A 22,604-nucleotide genomic window follows, 5' to 3' on the forward strand; every position below is an offset into this window, starting at 1 on the left:
GAACAAAATGGACTTATTAACATTCCCTCCATCTCAACTTATGAGTATAGCTATCTCCCCTCTTGAGTTTTATCTCCCCTACTACATCACCAGCTCCTCCAAGTGAGAGCTCATGGCTCCTGTTTGTGGCTTATCCTTTTAAAGGACTTAAAATCAGGTTGAGTGCACAGTAACGTTGTGGCCTGCTGGGTGGGAGGAAAACACCATGATTCTTCTGAAAAGGTCACTCTCTACCCAGGATGATAAGCCCTCAGTTTTTTTGACACAGTTGTTAGCTAAAGGGATTGACCCAAAGCAAGGGATTCTAAGGCCGTGTCCTTGGTTTTGTTGTTTTTGATAAGAAAATTGAATTGGGCTTTCTGTAAATTCACTACCTTATATAAGAAGGCACAGGTTGATCCTGCCACTTGAATCCTTCTATGGTTATTTGATTATTTTCAAAATATCTTGACATTTGAAAGGCATATAGACAAAAGCCAATCAATGTAAATAGTTACATTTCAAGGAAAAAAAGACAGACATCAGCCCTTTTACACATCACTATTTTTAACCTCTTGGGTTCAGAGCTGGATTTTGTCTCAGCTAAATAGAACAGCTACTATTCAATCTAATGTGCAATTTTAACATTAACCCAGACCATCCCAGAAAATCTGAATAACGTTTGTAACTTTTTTTTTTTTTTAAGATTTTATTTATTTACTCATGAGAGACAGAGAGAGAGAGGCAGAGACATAGGCAGAAGGAGAACCAGGCTCCACGCAGGGAGCCTGACATGGGACTCCATCCTGGGTCTCCAGGATCACACCCTGGGCTGAAAGCAACGTTAAACATCTGAGCCGCCCGGGTTGCCCACGTTTGTAACTTTTAATCACAAACTTAATAGCTTTACATTCTTAACAGAATTGATTTCATTTGCTAATTTCTTCTAGTCAGTCTAGAAGAAATAAATGTAATAAAGTACATTTAGCAGTGCTTTAAATGAGAGAGGTATTACCAGACACCCACAACAAAAGTAATTCATGTCTTTCCCAACATTTAACATTAATCAGACTTACTTGGTTAATACTAAGGTTATCTCACTATTATTCCTTAAAGTATTATTGATTAACTGATGTGCATCATATGCACATACATGCAGTCTTCCCTCCTACCTAAAAGATAACCCAAAGTAAAGTAGAATTATATTCATTACTTACTACTTACTACATATGAAACCAGATTGTTCTAAAGTGCAAAAGAAATTATGCTTTGTATATTATACAAATGTACAGATGTTTTCCTGAGAATGTGGCAATTTTTTTAAAGAGCTCATTCTTTCCCGTTGTTTCCCTATTATAAAAGCCAACAAGTCAGTGCCATTTGTGAAATGGCAGTCACTATTTTAGGATCCTGCAGCAGTGACTCAGCATAAGAGGTAGATCAAAAATTATAAAATTGAATTTAAAATTATATATTTATGTAGCCCTGCTACATAAGCAAATCCCACCAGCAGCCATAAATATTTTTATATTCTTTCACCTGATAACCTCATTTCTTAAAATTATAAGTAGTCAATTCTTAAAAAACTGTATGTGTATGTATGATTATCTAACTGGTATTTATAAAAATTGAATATTAGAGACAACCAAAATCAGCAAATGAGCAATGAAAAATCAAAATTTGAAAAACTGGAGTATTAATAGTTGGTGGACTCTGGATTATAAGTATAAAGACTAGAAATATGCAAGAGTAATTATAAACCAGCAAGTGACAAAAGAACAAAAAAATGTATGTGCACTATGATTACAACTGGATATAAAAATTTAAATGAAACCCTATGGTGTTAGAGCAGGAATACAGATTTTTTATTTAGTTATCTTTCTTTTTTTTTTTTTTTTTTTAAGTAGGCTCCACACCCAGTGTGGCATCCCCTACGGGGCTTGAACTCATGGCTCTGAGATTATGACCTGAACTGAGCTCAGAAGGCAGATACTTAAGTGACCGAGTCACCAGGAACCCCTGATTTAGCTTTTTTAATTTTGTTACAAAGTGGCTTAATGCATTTCTTAATGTGTTTCCATCATAGAGCCACTCACCATGAGGCAGAACCGAACAGATCAGCCAATACTTGCATGTCGCGTCGGCAAAAATAAGGTGCCTCGTGGCATGACGGTGCCAATTAACACATCCACTCCTGCCATCCTGAAAGAGCAGCTGCATTTTCTGACAGTTGTTACCAACTCCCAGAAAGTCATTTACACACTGGGAGAATACTGGTGTGGTGTCTTGTCTGTCCGTTTAAACCCTCCAGGAAGAAGATGGTATTTGTCAGGGCGTAAACTGACATTTGGCCTCCTGACCTCTGACATTTTAAGAAGGTGCCAGACAGAGGGTGCCTCGCGGTTCCATGGGCCTCGGGTTCTCCGTGTGGCCACGGGGACAGTCCCTCCTGTGGAGGACACACCATGGCCAGCCCCCTTCTCTGCCAATCTCAGAACGCCTGAACCCACGATCATTCGGTCACAGGCTAAAGAGCAGCTTGGCATTCACACCCCATTTTAAAACTCTGATTTAATGAGTGTTCTTCTTGTCCTTCTAATTAAAGGACGAAGGGCCCAAACAGGTAAAATACTTGCTCTTCATGTACACCAATAAATTATTTTGAAATACTGTGGTCTCCACAAACAGGCTTACGGTGTCCTCTCCATCCCTTTTTTTGATGTGTTTTGGATGGCATGTTATGCCAGCCCTTACAGAGACTAGCTTCTGGCTCCCGACAGTCACTGCCCATCAGCGCGGCCTATTGAGTAATTGCTATATTGAAGGCACCATCTGGGCAGCTCGCTGTTTGAAAAAGTAGATCTGCTTACTGATTGTAAAGAGCTTACAGTCTAGTTGAAAACAGAATAACTAGAGAACGTTCTCAAAGTTCAAGAAGAACAGGTCACATCTCAAGCATTTGCTGAACCGAAAGCTGGGTGATCTTGAACAAATGAGCAGCAGAGTCAGATTAGCTAAGCAGATGGCGCTGGGTGTCCCAGGCGGAGTGCGCACGCATGTCAGAGAAAGTTAAGTACCAGGTGCTAATTTAAAGCAGATGAGTTTGGTGATGTGACGAGAATAAAGAGCAGTTGTAGATGTTTGATAAGTGGGTAATGGAATAAAAATTGTGACTAAGTGATGGGCTGATTGATTAATGTGGCCAAGAGGCTGAAAACAGGAGGCCCCGTCAGGAGAACACGGCCGGAGCCTGCCCGGCTTGAACACCTGCTAGGAGAATGGGAAGACACAGCAAAGTCACACCTTTTACAGGAAAAAAAATCTGCTTAGCTTCATAGAGCATCAAATGTGGCATTAAGGAAGAAGAACGGGGGACTATAAGGGATAGAGCCAAAAGGAATTTTAAGCCCCCAGAAACTTTTGTTACATTGGTGTGGATGACAAGCTGGGGACAGGGGACCGGCGATGACATCAGAGGAGGGATTCTGAGCTATTTCAGTAGGTTGTAAATATCCAGTATCCATAGGATGTTCATGCGGACGATTAAGGTTTAGAATTGAGGAGCAGTTAGGGCCAGAGATTGATTTGTCAGTCTTCTGTGTTTTGGATAAGTTAATATGCAGAAGGGGAAAGTAGTTGGAAGTCAAGGGGAGGAGTAGGTTAGTGGTGGAAGGGGGAAGGGATGGCACAGAACTCTAGGGCCGCAGCGTGGCCTCAGGCTCACTTCACTGGGGACGCAGATTGGAGCAGAGGCGATGCCCAGTGTCCTCACAGGGGGACGTGGTAACACGGCAGGGAGGACAGAACCCACACTGTAGGAATGGAGAGGGTTGGGGAGAAAAGGCTTATCGGAGCAGTTGGGAAAGGAGAATAGGCAAAGCCACTGAGAGAGAAAAAGATGGAAGATGATTAAGGTGAGGACTTTTCTCAGTTGAAGGGGAGTCCGAGTGGCTGGCCATGAAGGAGGGACAGTGACCAAAAGAAGCCAGTGACCAAATGTGAGGAGGGTGGATCTTCAGGGAGCAAGGCCACCTGGAGGCCCTCGCACCACTTCCCCACCCCCACCCCACCCCCGCCTGCCTGCCACCTCTACTGGAGTGAGAACCCCAAAAAGCAGTCCTGAGCACTCGTGAAACAAGATACTGGGCTTCAGTGGGCTTGCGAGGACCTGGAAGGAGAATTGAGGAGGTTTCTGGGCTAGCTGCTTCTTACCAGTTACTGAGTCTCTAGGCTTCAAAGGTTCAGCACGTGGAGAATACTAATCGGAGTTAAATTTTACCCCAAAGCCTACTTGAATTTAACTTCTGCATGGTGTTTGTACATGGTGTTGTATCCAGCACCTCATGAACCCAGTTTTACCAGAAACTGTTATTTGAAGTTTGCTTATTTGGTCCCAACTGCATATAAATAGCGTTAGGATCAACCCTGCCTTAAAGCCCCCTCTTCACTCATCACTCACTCTGTGGTTTCTATCCTCTAGCCAAGGCGTCCTAGTAATACTACCAGTAGCCTACAGCTGTGTGGCTCCTCTCAGTTCCTAAAGAGCTTTGATTATAGTCTCTGCATCTGAACCTGAGGCATGGAGGAGCCCATGATGTTGTCCAGCTCCTGAGCGGCAGAGCTGTCTTTCAGACCTGGGCCCTGTGGCTCTGCAGGTGCCCCTTGCTGCCACCTCTCTGGATGTAAAAAAAAAAAGAGAGAGAGAGAGAGCTCAACTTGGTGACCCCCACCCCAGTCTGGTATTGGAGGTTGCAAAGGCCACTATTCTGTGCATATATGACTGGAAGCATTTACATGAATACTGGATAAAGAAGTCAGAGCAGCCCAGGTGGCTCAGTGGTTTAGCACCACCTTCGGCCCGGGGCATGATCCTGGAGTCCCAGGATCAAGTCCCACATCGGGCTTCCTGCATGGAGCCTGCTTCTCCCTCTGCCTGTGTCTCTGCCTCTGTGTGTGTGTGTGTGTGTGTGTGTGTGTGTGTGTGTCATTAAAAAATAAAGTCTTTTAAAAAAAAAAAGAAGTCAGAGGTCACTAGGCACCAGATTTGAGGGGGAGATGCTTCATGGAGGAAGAGGCTTGCAGTGTACCTTGAAGACAGGGTAGGAATTAGCAAGGCAGAAGGCAGGGGGAGAGTGTACGGGCTGAGGCAGGTGTAAGCAGAAATGTGCATCTCTAGTAGTGGTCACAAAGGAAGCTGTCAGAGATAGAGCCAAAGGAGTGTGGTGCGGCCAGATGACAGAGGGCCCTGAGAGTTGAGTCGGGGAGCACACTTAGGACCGCATAGAGGAGAGGGAGCTAGAGAAAGCCTTGCAGGAACGTAGGCAGGCACCTGAGTGGTAAGCTTGTCATTGATTCCCAGGAAGATCTAATAGGGATTATTTGGAAAGTGGTTTATAAGAAACTATGGAGCAATCATAAGATGCCCATGTGACTTCCCTGAGAAAAAAGCATGCAAAATGAAACCCATTTATTTTCTGCACAGCATTCTTGGAGGGATAGGTCTGCGGGGGGAGGGGCGGACAGTAGGAAAATCCTTACCTTTATGTGGTTCTTTCCTGGTAAAAGTACATTCTGAATTTCATCTTAGCACTTGAGAAGCGTTTGAGAATCTGTGAGCAGAGTGGACAAATACAGACTGGACAGGGGAAGAGTTGGGTGGCTTTTAGCTGGCAGGCCCTCAGTCGAAGAGCACGGATTAAAGATTTGTTTCACTCAGAGGAAAGTCTCCTAAAGCCACAGAATTCTGTCCATGTGAGTGAACTGAATGAAGACAGAAGAGGCTTGTTTGTCAAGTTTGTGGGTAACACAAACTTTGGAAGAACTCCTAAGTTCCTGAATGATAAAATCAAAATTGAAAAAGATCTCAATAAGACAGAAGCATGAGTCAAGTTAACCATATAACATGTAGTAAGACTCGTTTAGTCTTAGCATGTTTTTTTTAAAATCAATTAATGGGGGAAACCTGAATTAATGGTAGAACATATTAAAAGATTTGGGGATGGGAAAGGCTCGGGGGGAGACAGTTATGAGGGTGGGCGATCAGTATCCAATGGCTGTCCCGAGGGGCGATGTGGTCTTTGGACAGAGTAAGAAAGACAGTATTTAGAACAAGGGAAGCAATCGTCTTGTTTTATCATATTTTGATCACACTCTTATCAGGAGTGGGAGCAGTTTTACTTTCGATGTGAAGGGTGGTGGTAAAGGAATCTGGGGCGTTTAACATGAAGGAGCAACACCTCGGGGTTCATGACAACGAGCTCCCAATATGCAGACCATTGCCGTGTTGGCAACCCCACCGACCGGGAGACTTGTCGCGCACTGGTCAGCGGTGGACGCAGGGAATTCCAGGGTGGGCAGATTCCGATTCGGCGAGCAGCTCATCAGTGCAGGATTAGACAGAGGTTTGCTGAGTAGTTGTCAGGGATTCTGGAGAAGAGAGTTTTCATGTGGGTCTAAGGCTGTACTCCCATGGTTTCTAGCGTATGTCACCCAGCCGTGTGCTGGAGCTGGCTTGTGCCGGCTTGCAGGAGCTGACTGTTAAATAATCAGGAATGTTGCAAGCTAGCAGTGAAACTGTTGGCAGCTTGAAGTCAGCCATGGGGGCAGCCTTTATGCCAAAGAAGTCCACAAATGTTATGGATCTGCCCCCACCCCCCACCCCCAGCAGCAGTGTACCAGCACCCCACCCCACCGATACAGCCCAGAATAAAGAGTGTCTGTTAGAAGCCGTGATCCCCTGGAATGTGAAAGAGCAGATCGGGGAAGGGAACGTTCGTGTTCATGTCCTTTGGACTTTTCCAGATTCTGTTTCTCTTCATTGTACGCCGCTCCCCTTGTTGGTTCCCAAACCGTTGCCTATCTTCTGCCGAGATCTGGGGCCTGTGAGTTTCTCTGTCACCAGATCTGCCGGGGAAACTCGAATGTCTCCTGTTTCTTGGCATAATTCTTTCCTTGTTATATAGCTAGACTGGCTAGCCCTATGCAAGAGGTGGTTCCCAGCCCATTCTCAGCCACTAGCCAAAAGGACTGAATCACAGAGGAATTCAGCCATTGAAATAAGATTCGGAAACACCTGGACTGTCGAGAACACGTGATTACAGGTACAAGGTCCAACTCATGGATGTAACAGAGCCCTGCAAGCCATATGGCAGTACCTGTCCAGATGATAGGGCTGTGTGGGTTGACCTCAGATCAGCCCCGGGCCCCCTGGCAGAGAGCAAATAGTGATTTTAATTCTATTGTTTATTTCTCATTTCTTTTTAAAGAAAAGATTTGAATAAAGTCTGAATCATCATGTAAAAGGAAAAAGCAAATGTCCTGTGGTAGACGTGCTAGGCAAATCATCCGTCGTCATGCAAATTCTGTTTGAGCTTATTGAGGCTCTAAGTTTAAAAAAAAAAATTGTTCTTACTTTTCTGATATGTCTACTATGTACTATTTCAAACCCCAGAGACTTTTCTGTTTTCCCCCATAATGCCTTGTCTCCGCTCCCTCCCCTTTTTGGTTTCCCAGGAGACAGACAATAGCACCCAGGAATGGTTGGGCCACAACCAGATATGAGCTTCTATAACTGTGAGAGGCCTTTCCAGCAAAGTTCATATTTGCAGCCAGGGAAGCTGTTTGTATTTGATAAGCGTTTCTCTTGCCAAAATTACCCGTCCAGAGGTGATTTTAGAACCAGGGGAGCAAGCAACTCTGAATCTCAGTGTTCAAGTTATGAATAAGAGAGTGGAGGCATAGGTGTTGCTGTTAACGAGCAGTCAAGTATTGTAGAGCTGTGCCTACAGCCAAACCAAGTAAAGACGAGCCAGCTAGCCAGCTCCCTGTATGATGATGGGGGGTGAAGAGGGGTCAGGGAGAGCCGAATAAAAGAATGAGGACAAGGCAGGAAGAAAGGGAAGAAAAGAAAGGAGTTTACAGGCTGCAGACACGCCCTTAGAAAGACTTCTGTGGTTCAGGCCACGGACAGGGAATAAAGAGGAACGGCATTCCTACAGCAGAAGCTCTAGAATGACAGGAGGTGACATGACTATCACGCTAACCAGAGGCCTGACCTGGATGGCCAGGAACCCAGGGAAGAATCCCACTTCAGATGTAAAAAAAAAAAAAAAAAAAAGCTACAGCCGCAGCCTGGGATTGGAATTGGGTTTACCAACCAGAGTTCTGACCCCTGCGGGGGCTCAGGGCCTGGAGAATCTAGCAACAGGATGGACTTGAGAAAGGCGGCTTATGACTTGAAAGAGTACAGAAGGAATTGAATGCCATTAAATTCAGCTGCATGAGCTGCGTACCTGGGCACACTCATGGAGCAGAGGGTTTGGTTTGAATGGCTTAATTGTGACATGCGGCAGGGAAGAGGTTAGGAAAAGAGATACTCCCAGGAAAGAAGTAGGGCAGTGAGGAACTGTGGACACCAGGGACATAGAAAAGCCGCTGAGCTCAGGAAGGTGTAGTGCTTTTCAGCCAAGAACGTCCCTCCCGACCCCTTTGCCCTTGGTGGCCACAGAGAAACAGGGGCCCTATTGTTTTGGATCAGCCACGTGCTGTTGGCCTGAGTGAGAAATATGTCCACCAGTCAGCATCTTGCCTTCCCTGGCCAGGCTTCCAGGGGAGAGTTAAGTCCTCCTGCCCTGAGGAATCCATTGTGTGTACTGAATCCACTTCTCTCCCAGACTCCTGATGCTGCATTAGAAGGTGATAGTTACTCAGATGATTCTCCGTGTTGACGGTTCAGATGAAGAACCCTCCTTGACAAAGACTGGCAATGCCATGACCCAAGACGGGCTTTCCAGTGTAAAATCAGCAAACGTGTTAGCAACCTACTGGGGTTCTATCCGATGAAGATGGCAGGTAGAAGCTGTGATAGTGGACCCTTGGAATTAGGCCTGTGCGAAACAAGATCTTATCCCACCTTTGAAGCGCCTGCAGAATTTGCTCTGTCACAACTCTGTCTCCTGTCTCTACCCGGGATTAAATCTTTTCATTAATAAACCAAATCTGTGCTTCCAAAGGCTTTCCCATGTTGAAACTTCCAGGAGAGTTGGCATTAACTTTCATTTCTATGAAGAAAATTTGGTTTCGCTTTCCCATTTCTCATGGATATTATTCCATGAAAATAATTTCGTGGAATTGAAAATGCTTGGCTCATTATCCCTTAATAGCCTGGTCATTTCTATAGCGTACATGGAATGATTGAGTGAATTAAGCTTATAATTAAATCTTTCTTATATATTGACACTCAGTTGATCTTTACCCCAATGTATGAAGTGATCAGTAAGAATTATTCTCACCATCTTAAGTTCAGTAAACATAGGTAATAACAGTTAAGAGACTCAACCAGAAATGCGAGGTAGGTAGGTGGCAAAGTCTTATATAGAACCCAGGTCTCGGGACGCCTGGGTGGCTCAGTGGTTGAGTGTCTGCCTTTGGCTCAGGTCATGATCCTGGGATCCAGGATCAAGTCCCACATCGGGCTTCCTGTGGGGAGCCTGCTTCTCCCTCTGCCTATGTCTCTGCCTCTCTCTCTCAGTCTATGTCTCTCATGAATAAATAAATAAATCTTAAAAAAAAAAAAAAAAAAGAACCCAGGTCTCATACTTGATCTAGAAATCTTTTTTTTTTTTTTTAAGATTTTATTTATTTGAGAGGGCGGGGTGGAGAACGGGCAGAGGGAGGGGGCAGAGAAAGAGGAAAAAGCAAGGAGCCTGATGTAGGGCTCGATCCCAGGACTCTGGGATCACAGCCTGAGCCAAAGGCAGATGTTTAACTAACAGAGCCACCCAGGCACCCCCTGATCAAGAACTCTCAAAGGGCATCTAGAAGAATGGTGGCTAGTCACATGGTGTGAGAGGAAATAACTCAAGTACTCGTGTTTTGGTGAGCACATATCATATAATCACACTGTGTTCAGTGATGTGGATGCCTAAGAAAAGAAGATGCCATAGTTTTGCATGGGGAAGCTTACAGCTAAATTGGAGAGACCGAACTGCTCTACCTACAAACAATTATATTTAATGGAAGGTGAGTGAAGGAAAAGAGAGTTCTGGGCTCTCTGCACTCAGAAAGTTCCTGGGGGAAGAATTGAAAGTGAATCTTGAGCAGAAATAGGCATGCATAACCAGACAGAGGCCAAGAAGAGTGCTGGTCTAGCAACCAGGGGGTTGTGGCCAGGGATCATCTGCTCAAAGGCAGAAGGTACAGGTCCTGTCTATGTGTCGAGATGTGTAGAGATGAAAACGCCGAAGGTGAGATCTGAAAGCTCAGTATAGGTAAGGCCTGAGGATTAGGACCAGTAAAGTGAAAAATCAAATAGACAAGGTCTAAAAGGACATTTGGGTCATCTTGAGCCATTCTAACAGCACATTCTAACAGTGACCTGCAATGCCAAGGCAAACACTGTCCCACGGAAGACTCTGGGCTGGTGTGAAGCAGTAGCAGACAAGGTCAGGGGCTCTTGGTTACGGCGGAAGCCTGGGTAAGCCTGGAAGGACAGCTCGTAGACGTGGCAGTCGAAGTGAGCTCTTAGGATAGGAGAGGGAACAGGCGAACGAGAAGAGAAGTTAGGACTCGTACATAGAAACCCGGTGGGAGGGATCCCTGGGTGGCGCAGCGGTTTGGCGCCTGCCTTTGGCCCAGGGCGCGATCCTGGAGACCCGGGATCGAATCCCACATCGGGCTCCCAGTGCATGGAGCCTGCTTCTCCCTCTGCCTGAGTCTCTGCCTCTCTCTCTCTCTCTCTCTGTGACTATCATAAATAAATAAAAATTAAAAAAAAAAAAAAAAAGGAAACCCGGTGGGATAAAGAGATAGAAATGGCTGTTCTGCAGCCTGGGAAACCATTAGAATTTGGGTTTCACATGATAAGCAAATTGGTTCTTGAGGAAGGGAGTGAGCTCCTGAGGGCCTTGTTTTGGAGATGAAGGAAAAGTGGTTCTGTCTCGATAAATGGGGTGGCTTAGAAAGGAACCCTGTTTTGGAGGAGGGGAGGTGATAGATCAATCTGAGGCATCCAAATAGGGACTAAGGCTTTGAGATTACAGACGAAGAGCCCAAGGAGAAAGTGGGGCGGGCGTTCAGCTGGCTGGCTGTTGACACCTGGCAGTGAACGGGTTCCAGATGGGGGCGGGGGGGGGCCAGGGTAAGGGAGCAAGACAAGGCAGAGGACCAGAGCCAGCACCGGGAAGAGGAGGAGGGGAGAAATCATTTGAGGTCCAGGAAAACACATAGACCAAAGGGGATTTTGACAGTGGTTGGAGATCATCAGGGTCCGTCATCAAAGGGAGAGGAGGAAGCACAGGATGGGAACTGAGGAAGAAGAAGAAGAGGAGGAGGAGAAGGAAGAGGAGGAGGAGGCCAGGGGAGCCACTCGGTGGGAGGGCAGGTGCAGTGCATGAAAGCGGTTCCTCTCCTTCCCTTAGCGTGGGCCTCCTTGTCCGGGGAGCACCCCTTCTTTAGGATCATAATCAGTTACCAGTTGTGTTTCTAAAATCCAAGTCTAAAGTACCTTTAGATTGGATTTGTGAGTTGCTTTGGAACTGAAGGAAGGGTGTGTAGACTGTCGGGACAAGCGTCTGTCTGTGGGAAAGGAGAGAGCCGTAAGGAAGGGAAGGTGGGGTGGGCAGTGCCATTTAAGAAGGAAAGAGGGGCAGCCCGGGTGGCTCAGCGGTTTAGCGCCTGCCTTCAGCCCAAGGCGTGATCCTGGAGACCCAGGATCAAGTCCCACGTTGGGCTCCCTACATGGAGCCTGCTTCTCCCTCTGCCTGTGTCTCTGCCTCTCATGAATAAATCTTTTTAAATCTTAAAAAAAAAAAAAAAAAAGGAAGGAGAAAAGGAGGAGGAGGGCAGGACTCCCCTGCAGTGTGGGTAAGACCTCCGCCCCGCGTCTTCAGCGCCCGGAGCACTGAAAGCTTTCCAGCAGAGAGCTCTCACTTGGGGTCTCCCCACAACGTCCCCAGGAACCTCCTTTGCACTGCACTTATGGCTTAATCATTCCAAAGGAGAGGCCAAGATCGGTTTATGTATCATAAATTGCTTTGTTTGCTCGTGATTTGTTTCCCTTCTCAGTAGTTCCCTCCGAGTTCCCTGGTTTGCATCTCTCGTAGCTCCCTTAGCTACGCCTGGTTAGTGCCATTCCCTGTGGCCCCGTGGGCCCTTGGACTCGCCCCTACGCACCTCGGTTCCAGGCTTAGGACCCTCGTTCCTGCAGGCACGTCTTTATCCAAGGGACTTCCTCCCTGGTCATGGCATCCCTTATGCAGATGAATTCGTTTCCATTGCTCTTTGTTGCCTGTGAATCCGCGATTGCCTGGGATCAGAGGAAAACATTGCTAGAATCCTAGAATCACGGTGTTGGCAAGGACTTCAGAAATCACCCTATTCAGCCGCCCACTCACAGGAATTCCCTTCAACAGCTTTTGTTTAACTTATTAATAGCTTTTTTTCCTTGATTTAAGCTGTTCCCCAAAATAAATATCGGGTGGGTGATCTCGGGAGTGGTTGGAGAGTTGATATTACCAGGAACATCAGAAGGAGCAGGCTTTTTTTTAAAACCAGTCTTTTGCTGGCCTTGTAAGGATCGGCGGCGGCGGCGGCCTGGTCCTTCCTGCGTGGGCTCTCCGCCCTCGCCCATCACTCCCTCCTCCGGGAAGACGGCGCTGGGTGCTGTCACAGGGCAGGCTCGGGGACCTGGCGACGGGCTCAGTGAAGCCTCGACTGCTGCAGAGGTGCGGCGAGGACGCCTCTGCTTCCTAAATGCAAAGGCCGTTCCAAAGATATGTTTTTAATGTTGGACCTGGAGCACCTCATTTGTGCAGCAGCGTGTGTGTCCCGTGCTATTAAACACGTATGATTGTGGGCCCACTGGGTCCCTGCACCATCGGGACCCCGTTTTACTTTTTTTTGCCATTCAACACACCAGGCGGCACATAGATAAAACTGTCTCTGTGTTAATAAAGATGCGGTGTTGGGGGCTGGGAGGCGTGGTTTGCTTCCCACCTGCCTTTGGAAAGGATGAAACATTGTACAGGTGGGGAGGCTTTGCTGAGGCAGCAGAGAAGTTGGAGACCCTGGGTCAGAGGTCCCGGACTGTGCTTCTTGAAGCTCTGGAAGCTTCTGTCCTTTGCTCGCCTGTCAGCTCCCAGTGGCCCATCTCCAGCAGGGGCCTCCCTCCCCTAGGTCTGTGTGTGGCGATGGGGAGGTGTGACTCGTCCCATAAAATCCCTAAACCCACTGACCATGTCACAGCACTTAACAGTTCCTAGCATTGCATTTTCCAGTTACTCATATTGAGAGACAAATGCCCTTGTGTCTGCACTTTCTGAGCGAAAGAATCAAAGAATAGCTCATTGTCTTACCTCCAGGCCAGGGCACGGGAAGTACAGTAGTAGTATTTTCTGCCCTGGTGGCCTCTGCCCCTTACTCATACAGGCTAAGCCTGTCATGTCCTTTTCTTGTTCTCTTGAACATTCCTGGTGTTCTGTCTCTGTGCCTTTCCTTACACTGTTCCCCCGGCCTGCAGGCCCTGGCACTTCTCAGGACTCGCTAAAGTCTGCGTATCCCCGATGACCTTCTGAAGGCCTGCCTCCTGGAATTCTCCCCCTGTGGCGTGGAGTCCACCACAGTCCACTAGAGTTTAAGCTCCAGGGGCGCATGGGTGGCCCAGTCGGTGAAGCATCCGACTCTGGGTTTTGGCTCAGGTCATGATCGAAGGGTCATGAGATAGAGCCCTGCGTCAGGCTCCCCACTGGACATGGAGCCTGCTTAGGATGCTCTCTCCCTCTGCTCCTCTCCCCCTTTCTCTCTCCCTCTTTCTACCTCCCTCCCTCTTTAAAAAAAAAAAAAGAAAAGAAACAGAGTTTAAGCTCTGTGAGGACAGAAACTGTCTTTTTTGTTAATAACCAAATACCAAGCAACCAGCATATAGTAGATGCTCAGTAAATATTTGTTGACAGAAAGGCAGCGATTGCTGTCCTGTGTTACTTCCATCTGCACTCCTCTTCTATACGCCAACACCAGATGCTGAGCTTCTTGAGAACAGAAGCAATGGCTTTGTATCACCCTCTAGCAGAGTCTTGGACACACTAGGAGCTCAGTAAATACTGGGGATTAAGTTTATTACATAATCACTCAGTAATGGTCCCTGAGTGCTGGGTGGGGGTGAGGAAGCAGGCAGAGTGTCTTGCCCCTGCTCTCTCATCTGAAACCACCCAGGGCAGCATTTTTAGCAAGGAGAAGGGCCCCCCATCCTCCTCCCAACCAGCACTTGACTATTTAGGGAGGATATCAGGAACACGATGCTGTTAACATTACATTCCTCTTCTAAAAATTTGCAAAGGACCATATAGAATTGTTCAAGAAGCCGTTATCCAGTGGTTGGCTAGTTAATTCCTGAGTAAGCCACTTTGAAAACTGATTATAATCCTGTTTCAAATGCAGAGTTGGGAGAAGGCCAAAAAGGGTATATTATTGTATCTTGTAGGAGGGGAGAATCCGGCAGATATTCACTGAGTTACGGCGCCAGAGCCTTCCTTTCTTCTGTTATTGTAAATTATTGTGAGAGTGGAAAGCCAGATCAGCAAAGTGGGACTCCAGCATTGCACTTCCTCTCCGCTGAAGTCTTCCATAATGAAGACCTTCATAAACAAACATTGCACAAACTTAATGTGGGATCTCTCCTATTAAAGTTCATGCTGTTTAATGTAAAGCAGAATTGTTTCACAGTCCTCACAAGTTCTAAGGTGTCCCTTGCTTCTGGGGTAGTTTAATAAGAGAAAACTAGTTTTTTTTATCCCACAGAAGCCCCTAGGACACAGCTCAAACAGTAATTTTTGCTCCTCCACTTGTCTTCCTGCCTCTGCCTCTCTATTGGGCTCTCAAAATCAGGGGCCCATAGAGCCAGGAAGGTACCGGCAGTGAGCTGGCGAGGGGGTGGCAGGGGCAGCACTGGTCAGCCTGTGCAAATTGTTGCCAAGCACAAATGCGGAGCGCAGAGTTCACCAGGGCTTTGGATTTTCAGGAGAAGCTGAGAATCCAGGCTTTTAGGAAACGTCACCTGATTTCTAAATGTTAATAACTAATTCAGAAAAAATGTTAAATCTTTTTCGGGCCAAACAGCTTCCAGCTCTCTGTTGGATACTTTTCCGTGGGAGGGTCGTTTGGAAGCTTGGTCCCATCCCTTCCAGCCTTGCTGCCTGTGGGTACTTGAAAACCCCCCTCTCACATCACTTCTGTTATGCCACCAACCGTTTTAGGGGCCGTTTAATTAATTCCCATCCAGAGCCTCTGCTGCTGCAGGGAAGGGACCAAAGAGAGTATCTGCTACAATGTTGGGGGCCGGGCAGATGCTCAAGTAAGGCTTGAGGAGAGAATGAGTCCCCAACTTCCTTTCTGTGCCCTGTCCTCCCTTAGAGGTGCACCCACACTTGGGCATCACCTGTGGCTGTGCAACAAATGACCTCGAAACTCAGTGGCTTCACACAATAGACATGTATTCCTTCACGGTTTCTATGGGCCAGGAACTCGGCAGCAACTTGGCTGTACAGTTCTGTTGAAGTTCTCCTGGGAGACGGTGGTTCACGCTCATGGCTCGCAGGCCGCGCTGGTGGCTGCCAGGAGGCCTCCGTTCCTTGCCATGTGGGCATCTGCATGGGAGTGCTTGAGTGAGTGTCCTCACAGCATGGCACTGGCTTCACCCAGAGCCAGTGATCCGAGAGAGAGCAGGGTGTGCACAGCCGCCGCGTCCTTTATGACCTCATCTCACATGTCGCATGTCATCATTTCTGCAAACTCCTTTTCAGTGTTGGAGGAGACCACAGGAGGACGGTGAAAATGCCAGGGGGTGAGCATCACTGGGAGCCATCGTGGAGGCTGGCTCCATAGACTCTCCCCCCAGTAGATCCTTTTTAAACAAATGATCCAACACTGAGAGTAGTTTTTCAGAAAACATAGGGGAATAACAATTATATCATAGTGATCCATACCTCATAGTCATCCCATTCACTATCGTGTTCTTGAAATCAGCCTCAGAAATTAAATATCCTTTAAAAAAAAAAAAGGATTTTATTTATTTGAGAGTGCACGTTCTCGCCCAAGAGAGCATGAGCAGGGAGGATGGAGGAGGGACAGAGGGAGAGGGAGAAGCAGGCTCCCCCCCTGAGCAGGGAGCCGGATGCGGGGTTCTATCTGAGGACCCTGGGATCATGACCTGAGCCCATGGAAGACATTGAACCGACTGAGCTGTCCAGGGGCCCCTAAATATCCTATTTTTATAGCCCATCTTAGAATTGTCTTCTCTAAATATGTGATATCATTTTTTAAAAAATAATTTTCAAAACCTACCTGTATCACCTCTTAGAGTGATAGATTCAGGTGTACCAGCTGCTTTTCAAGGAAACCCTTTCAATTATTGCTTACCTCTGTCTGCTTCACGGGGTATTCCTTGTTCTCATATTCTCTCGGTTGCCTGAGATGACACTTCTCTACTGAACCTAATGTTTTTTAAGGATTTGAAAGGAAAATCCCCAAGAAGTAACATCCTGAATAAAGAGTAGGACCCCTTTGATATATTAATAGCACTTGTGAAGACAAATAGCCCCCAGGGATTCCCCGGGGCCCTCTGAATTAGTAGGAGGGGGCGCCAGTTAATCAGAAGCTGCAGACAGAGAGAGGGGTTACTCCAGTTCCTGTCGGGGGATCTATTTCTGGCACCTCCTTTCCAGCCTCCCACCCCAACTCAAACAGCAGGACTGAGTGGGCGCTGCTGGGACTTGCACACGTGCACACACACACACACACACACACACACACACACCAGGCTGCACGTTACCTTTGCCTTCTTCAAGAACCACCCTTAATATTCATTGTAACCAGATTTCACCTGAATGAAAATGTTATGGGGAAGGAAAGGTGCCCTGACATGATTTCCCCGAGGAAAATCCCCACTGGTAGCTAGTGCTTATTTGTTCAATAAACAAAACCTGAGGCTGGGAATTGAAGGTCAACACAGGCAAATCCAGGAGCATGCCTGGGGGCTGCAGGGCTGTGCGGCATTGGCGTGTGCACCTGGGGAGGGGTCTGGCATCACCGGCCCCCCCAAGCCCCACCCACTTCGCCTTGACAGTGGTCACCGAGTCGGGGAGTTGGCAAATGGAAATGAAATGTATAATTCATAAGGCCGAGGTGGTGTGCGATCTGCGCAAGGGGGGTAGTAATTACAGAATTGAGCAATGAGGCTGCAGCGTGCTAAGTAACCTTTCTAGGTTAGAGGCTGCCGTGATAGATGGCCGGCATTGTTCTCTTTCTGACCTTTTTCTGAACTTCCCCTTAGAAGAACAGAGGAAATACAGTTCTGCCTTTTTCCCATATTGTTTTTGAATAATACCTTCAGCTGCCAGCTTTTGGCATTTCTGTTCTTCCGTTTGGAGCTTTGCTTCCCCCCACCCCCATGCTTTGCTGCTTCCCAAAGAATAGCTGCTAATTACTTTGTCCCAGTATTAATGGTAAACACAGAGGCTACACAAATATTTGTCCATATTGAACACAGTGTGTACAGGGAAGGAAAATCGTCCTGCAGCATCCTTTCGCTCCCTCTGCCCCCACCCCTCCCTGGCCAAGCAGGACGCTCCTGAGAATGGTCTTTGGTAATGGTGCAAGTGGACTGGCAAGTGTGCAGCACATGGCTGTTTGGTAGGAAGATGACAGAGCCAGCGACGGACCGCAGGCTCCCACTTGCAGAATCGTCATTTTAACCAGATGTCAGCGAGCATGCAGGAATGATGCTCATTCGCATTTCAGCCATCAGTGCAATCCTAGGAGAAAAGGAATACCGGGCCTGGGGAATGTGTCGTGCGTCCTTTTTTTCCTCTTTGCAGCCTGAAACCCTCGGCGTTGTGCCCTCCTCCCTTCCCTCTACCACCATCGATTTCCTGGTCTGAACTCTGAGTCCCGGTGATGTCCCGTAACTTTGGGCTCTAGGTTCAGCTGAACTCTGTCAGCCTCTGTGAAGTCAGGGAACCCCAGAAGAGAGAAAGAAGGACGATTTCTGTTTGATTTTCACACAAATAAGCATCGTTAAAGAGGCAGCAGAAGAGTTTCACTTAGCCTTGCACTTGAATTCTAGACTTGAATGTTTGGGGTATTTGCGGTTGTTTTGTTTCTTGAAAAAACAAATCTTTTGAGGCCAAATGAAAAGGAACTAGACAGTTCTGTGTCAGAGCCTTTCAAACTGAGGACAGAATTTGGTTAGGTCCGTTTAGTTGGTTAATGCTGATTGCACACCTGCTGTGTGCAGAGGCACCACCCGCCTAAGGAGGCAAATATAGGTTCTTTCTCCTCAAGGAACTTCTGATCTCATGGGGGAATCCAGGGCAGGCCTAAATGCATACACACCTAGACCTACTTACAGAGCTGACGCTCCACAGAGGCGAGCATGACAAGCAGGCACTCGGTGACTGTAAGTGATAGTTCAGAACTTCTGTTCTTCAGCAAAAAAGAAACTGCACTCTTCATCACTGCCATTCTTTTCAAACATCCACTTAATTGCCCGTGGGCTTTTTTAGTTGAATATTTAAAAAAATCTCCCTAGCTGCCCCCGTTCTTCCCATTTTCTCTGGTTATTTCTTTCTTTGTCTCCAAATAGATAAATAGAGGATCCCTGGGTGGTGCAGCGGTTTGGCGCCTGCCTTTGGCCCACGGCGCGATCCTGGAGACCCGGGATCGAATCCCACATCGGGCTCCCGGTACATGGAGCTTACTTCTCCCTCTGCCTCTCTCTCTCTCTGTGACTATCATAAATAAATAAAATTTTTTTTTTAAAAATCAGATAGATAAATAGTTTCTCCTTTTCACCCACCACTCCTCCGCTTGTATGTATTTTAAAGATCCAAAACTTCCTATGCCAGGCTTCTCCCGTTAAAAACCAATAGAGCTTTATCGGTTTCTGTTCAGGTTTCCCCCACGGAAATCCCAGTTGTCAGAGAAGACCTCAAAAAAGCTGCTTGCTCCCTACCCCTTCTCCTACCTTAAAGCCCATACGTACATGAACGAACAGGCAAAGAGTAAGCAATCCCTGTTTTCATTTCTGCCTCAGATAATCAGTCCAGGTCAGCAAGCATCGCGTATTGAGCATTTACTTTGTTCTCACCTCGTGCTTGGCAGTAGGGGGAAAAAGCACGAAGCCACAACATTTCCAGCTCCTGAGTGTAAAGCAAGACAGCCAGGACTCTGCTGGGTGCTGAGAGGCCCACAGAGATCAATAACGCATCCGCTGCTTCAGGATGCTTCCAGTCAAGCTTCCTTCCAGCTTGAGAAGCTGGTTTTACAAAATCCCAGCAGTCGTGCAAGCTCGGGGTGGAAGAGCTGAACTGAACGGGCACCGGGGTGTGCCGTGGGAAGACAGAGCAGGAAGGCTCCTGGAGGAGGCACATTCCAGCCGAGAGCCTGGAAGGCTTCCGAGGGTAGCCAGAACAGGTGCTTTCCAAAGAGGCAAAGTGGGAGCACCGGGGTGCGGGGGGGCCCCATCCTGACCCCTCTGATGCGTCTGGGTGGTTCTACCTTAGCCCTTCCCTCCCTCCCTCCTTCCTTTCTTTTCACTCTGCGCCCTGAGTTCTACTTGCTCGCTCGGCATCTCCCCAATTCCAGACGCTGGTTAGCCCATTTGGCTGGAGTAGTGTTTGGTGCGCAAGAGAGCAAAATGAACGTTTTAATCTCTTTGATTGAAGGGTGCTCCATTTCCCAGGCATGTAGGAGAGTCCCAGCTCAGGGGATTACAAAGAGGCCCCATTGTTAGGGTGAGAAGAGCAGTTTATGGGAAGATAGGGCAGTGCTGTCTTGGTCTGGGGGGATGCTCACTCCCCTTCCACTGACAGGAACATCTTCTGTACTCCACTCTACAGCTGGCTGTGCATTTCTGTGAGGTCCAGGGCCCACCCCGGGGGTGGGGGGTTGAGTGGGTTCCATCCCTCCAGGGCCCCTGGGGTTGAAGGTTCCCCTGCCTTTCAGAGCATGTGTCTGCTGCACTTCAGCGGCCCCTAGTGTGAGCTGGAGCGAGCCAAACACCAGAAAGCAAACTTGAGCTTTGTTTGGTTGGTTTTGTTTCAAAACCTCCGTGACCAAACACCAGAAAGCAAACTTGAGCTTTGTTTGGTTGGTTTTGTTTCAGCTCAGCTCCCTTAGGAAAAGTTGAGTGTTGGAAGGTTTTTGCCCTTGGCTGGAGACCTAAAATTTATGCCCATTTCTGTTTGGCAAAAATCCTGCTGGAACAACCAGCCAGCCTCCGTGGGAGCTCCCTCCCTTGTCCCAACAGTGGCAGGTCCTAACAGGCTGTGGTTAAGTCCACTGGTGTTTCCTGCCCTAGAATTAGGTGAAAGCTTCACCTCTGTCCTCCTCTGTGGGTTTGGTCTCCTGGCAAGGCGCTTCCCCGGGGAGCAAGGCCTGCCTCCTCCACCTGGCCCCTCTGGCCCCGCTCACACCTGCGTGCTTGCGGACAGGACACGTCCTGTACTCCCTGGGTCGGAACCTGCTGCATAGGCCAGAACGGCTCCTGCCCTTGTATGAAAACTGGCTTAGGCCAGCTGCATTAGCAGGTGTCAGCTCCTCTTTCTCGGTAATCCTCTCCCCAAAGTGCCGCACCGGGAAGGAGGCCTCTTCTGACGTTATAGGAGTATCCCTGTTGGCATGGTGGAAATTGTCCCTCCAGGATGTGTTTGGCATCTTTACGCAGTGGATTCTCTTTCATATCTCAGGTCTCCAGCTTCTGCTCTCTGAATTGCTGTGTCTCAGTCGGTGACACTGAACACATCTCCCTTTCAAAGAAGGAGCAGGTCTCCCTCTCAGTCCCTGTGTCTTCTCCTCGGCCATTAGCTGTAAAGAATGCCTTGTGATTTAGCCCCACGTGCCACATGATCACATGGTGCCGTAAGGAAAGGAAATGTGCTAAGGATGAGCCTTGTCCTTGTTACATGCAGTTCACTCGCTAAGAGTTGTGAACCCCTGGGTCTCTCTCATCCAGGCCCAGAAACCCCCTAGCAGGAAAGTACCAGGATTCTTCAGGCCCGTGTGGGTTCATTTGTTCATCCAATAAACATCTTGGAGGACTCACTATGAACCAGCTGAAGCTAAATATTAACCAAATGTTTTCCTGACATTTAAATCAGTAAAGTTGCACATAAGTAAGCAATATTACCTTCTTTGTATGCTTTTATCTGGGGTAGAGGGAGAGCCTTGAATTGATTGATTAGTGTGAACGAGGCCAGCCTTTTACCCCCTGGCCTGACATCCTCGTTCTCACTCCACTGGTGGGTAACGTATCACCTCTCTGAATTAAGTGAAGGTGCTGCATTTACAATTGATCCACAGAAGTTGAAATTCCAAATTCCCTCCCAGTGCAGAGAAAAGAGGAGCAGCTTCCGGATGCTGAAAGGTGGCAGCAGGTGGCAGCGGGACTGGAGTATGGGCAGGCTCCCCAGGGAAGCTCTAAATGCACAGTGCAGCCCTCAGTTTTAGTCAACAGACTAGCAACAAAGCAGAAGAAAAACAATCAACAAAAGGAACTCTAAAGACCGTCTGAGGCTTTGTCTCCTTTCTCTCTGAGTCAGCTCTGTCATCTTCCCAGCTCTGGGTCTTTGTGCTGAGCCCTGGGAGCCTGAGCTGGAACTCCCCCTAGCCGTTTGGGCACCAGCATCCTGAGGCCTGGGGGCCACGCTGCCCACCGATGCAGGGGCAGCATGGGGCCAGTGCAGGCGGAGAGGGGATGGCGCATGGGAGGGAGTACGCAGGGGCTTTGCAATGCTGACCGTGCTCTGTGACTTCACCTGGCTGGTAGGGACACTAGTCATTGCTGTCTGATAAGTCGGTGAGCTATATGTTTTTGCCTTGTGCACTCCTTTGTATGTATGTGTCTTATCTTACACAATAAAAAATAATTTAATAAAAAAGACTTGAAAAAAGAACCCAGAGCAGTGTACGAGTGAAAAGATCGTTATATGTAGATACATGCAGAAACCTCTGATTCTCTTTCCCTGGCTGAGGGGCACTTACACAGACATTTACTGACCATATACTTTGGCAAAAAGGGAAAGCATAAAACCTGATGAAGTTATAGTCCTGTAGGGTGTGGGATGCAAGACCAGGCCTCGTCCAGCGACCCTTGGCTTCACAGTCAAGGCACTACAGACCAGACTGGGGGTTACGGGCAAAAGAGACACAACGCCTGTCAGCAGGGTAAGGAATTACAAGGCAGTGTGAGTATCTTTGAAATGACCCATGGTGGGGTCCAAGCTGATTTCTTCCTAGTAACATTTCTCATTGAAATTTAGAAGGGGGATCCCTGGGTGGCGCAGCGGTTTAGCGCCTGCCTTTGGCCCAGGGCGCGATCCTGGAGACCCGGGATCGAGTCCCACGTCGGGCTCCCGGTGCATGGAGCCTGCTTGTCCCTCTGCCTATGTCTCAGCCTCTCTCTCTCTTTCTCTCTGTGTGACTACCATAAATAAATTTTTAAAAAAATAAAAAAAAAAAGAAAAGAAATTTAGAAGGAATTTAGAGGCTGCCTTCAGAATATACTACAGGGATCCCTGGGTGGCGCAGCGGTTTGGCGCCTGCCTTTGGCCCAGGGCGCGATCCTGGAGACCCGG

At 47.8% G+C, this 22,604-nt stretch overlaps 1 protein-coding gene and 1 long non-coding RNA gene across 16 annotated transcripts in view; one reads left to right on the forward strand and one right to left on the reverse strand.

Annotated features, from left to right (window-relative positions):
* Positions 1–22,604, forward strand: part of HIPK2 (homeodomain interacting protein kinase 2) — a 193,597-nt gene that overhangs the window by 94,770 nt on the left and 76,223 nt on the right. The gene's annotated exons all lie outside the window — the stretch shown is intronic.
* LOC112651074 (uncharacterized) lies at positions 669–16,199 on the reverse strand. Its single transcript, XR_003130591.3, has 3 exons — positions 15,410–16,199; positions 12,151–12,283; positions 669–6,405 (listed from the first exon to the last, which is right to left on the reverse strand). It is a non-coding gene; the product is annotated as an uncharacterized LOC112651074 (long non-coding RNA).

This window comes from Canis lupus, chromosome 16 (genome assembly GCF_003254725.2).
Source record: "Canis lupus dingo isolate Sandy chromosome 16, ASM325472v2, whole genome shotgun sequence".
Taxonomy (NCBI): Eukaryota; Metazoa; Chordata; class Mammalia; order Carnivora; family Canidae; genus Canis; species Canis lupus.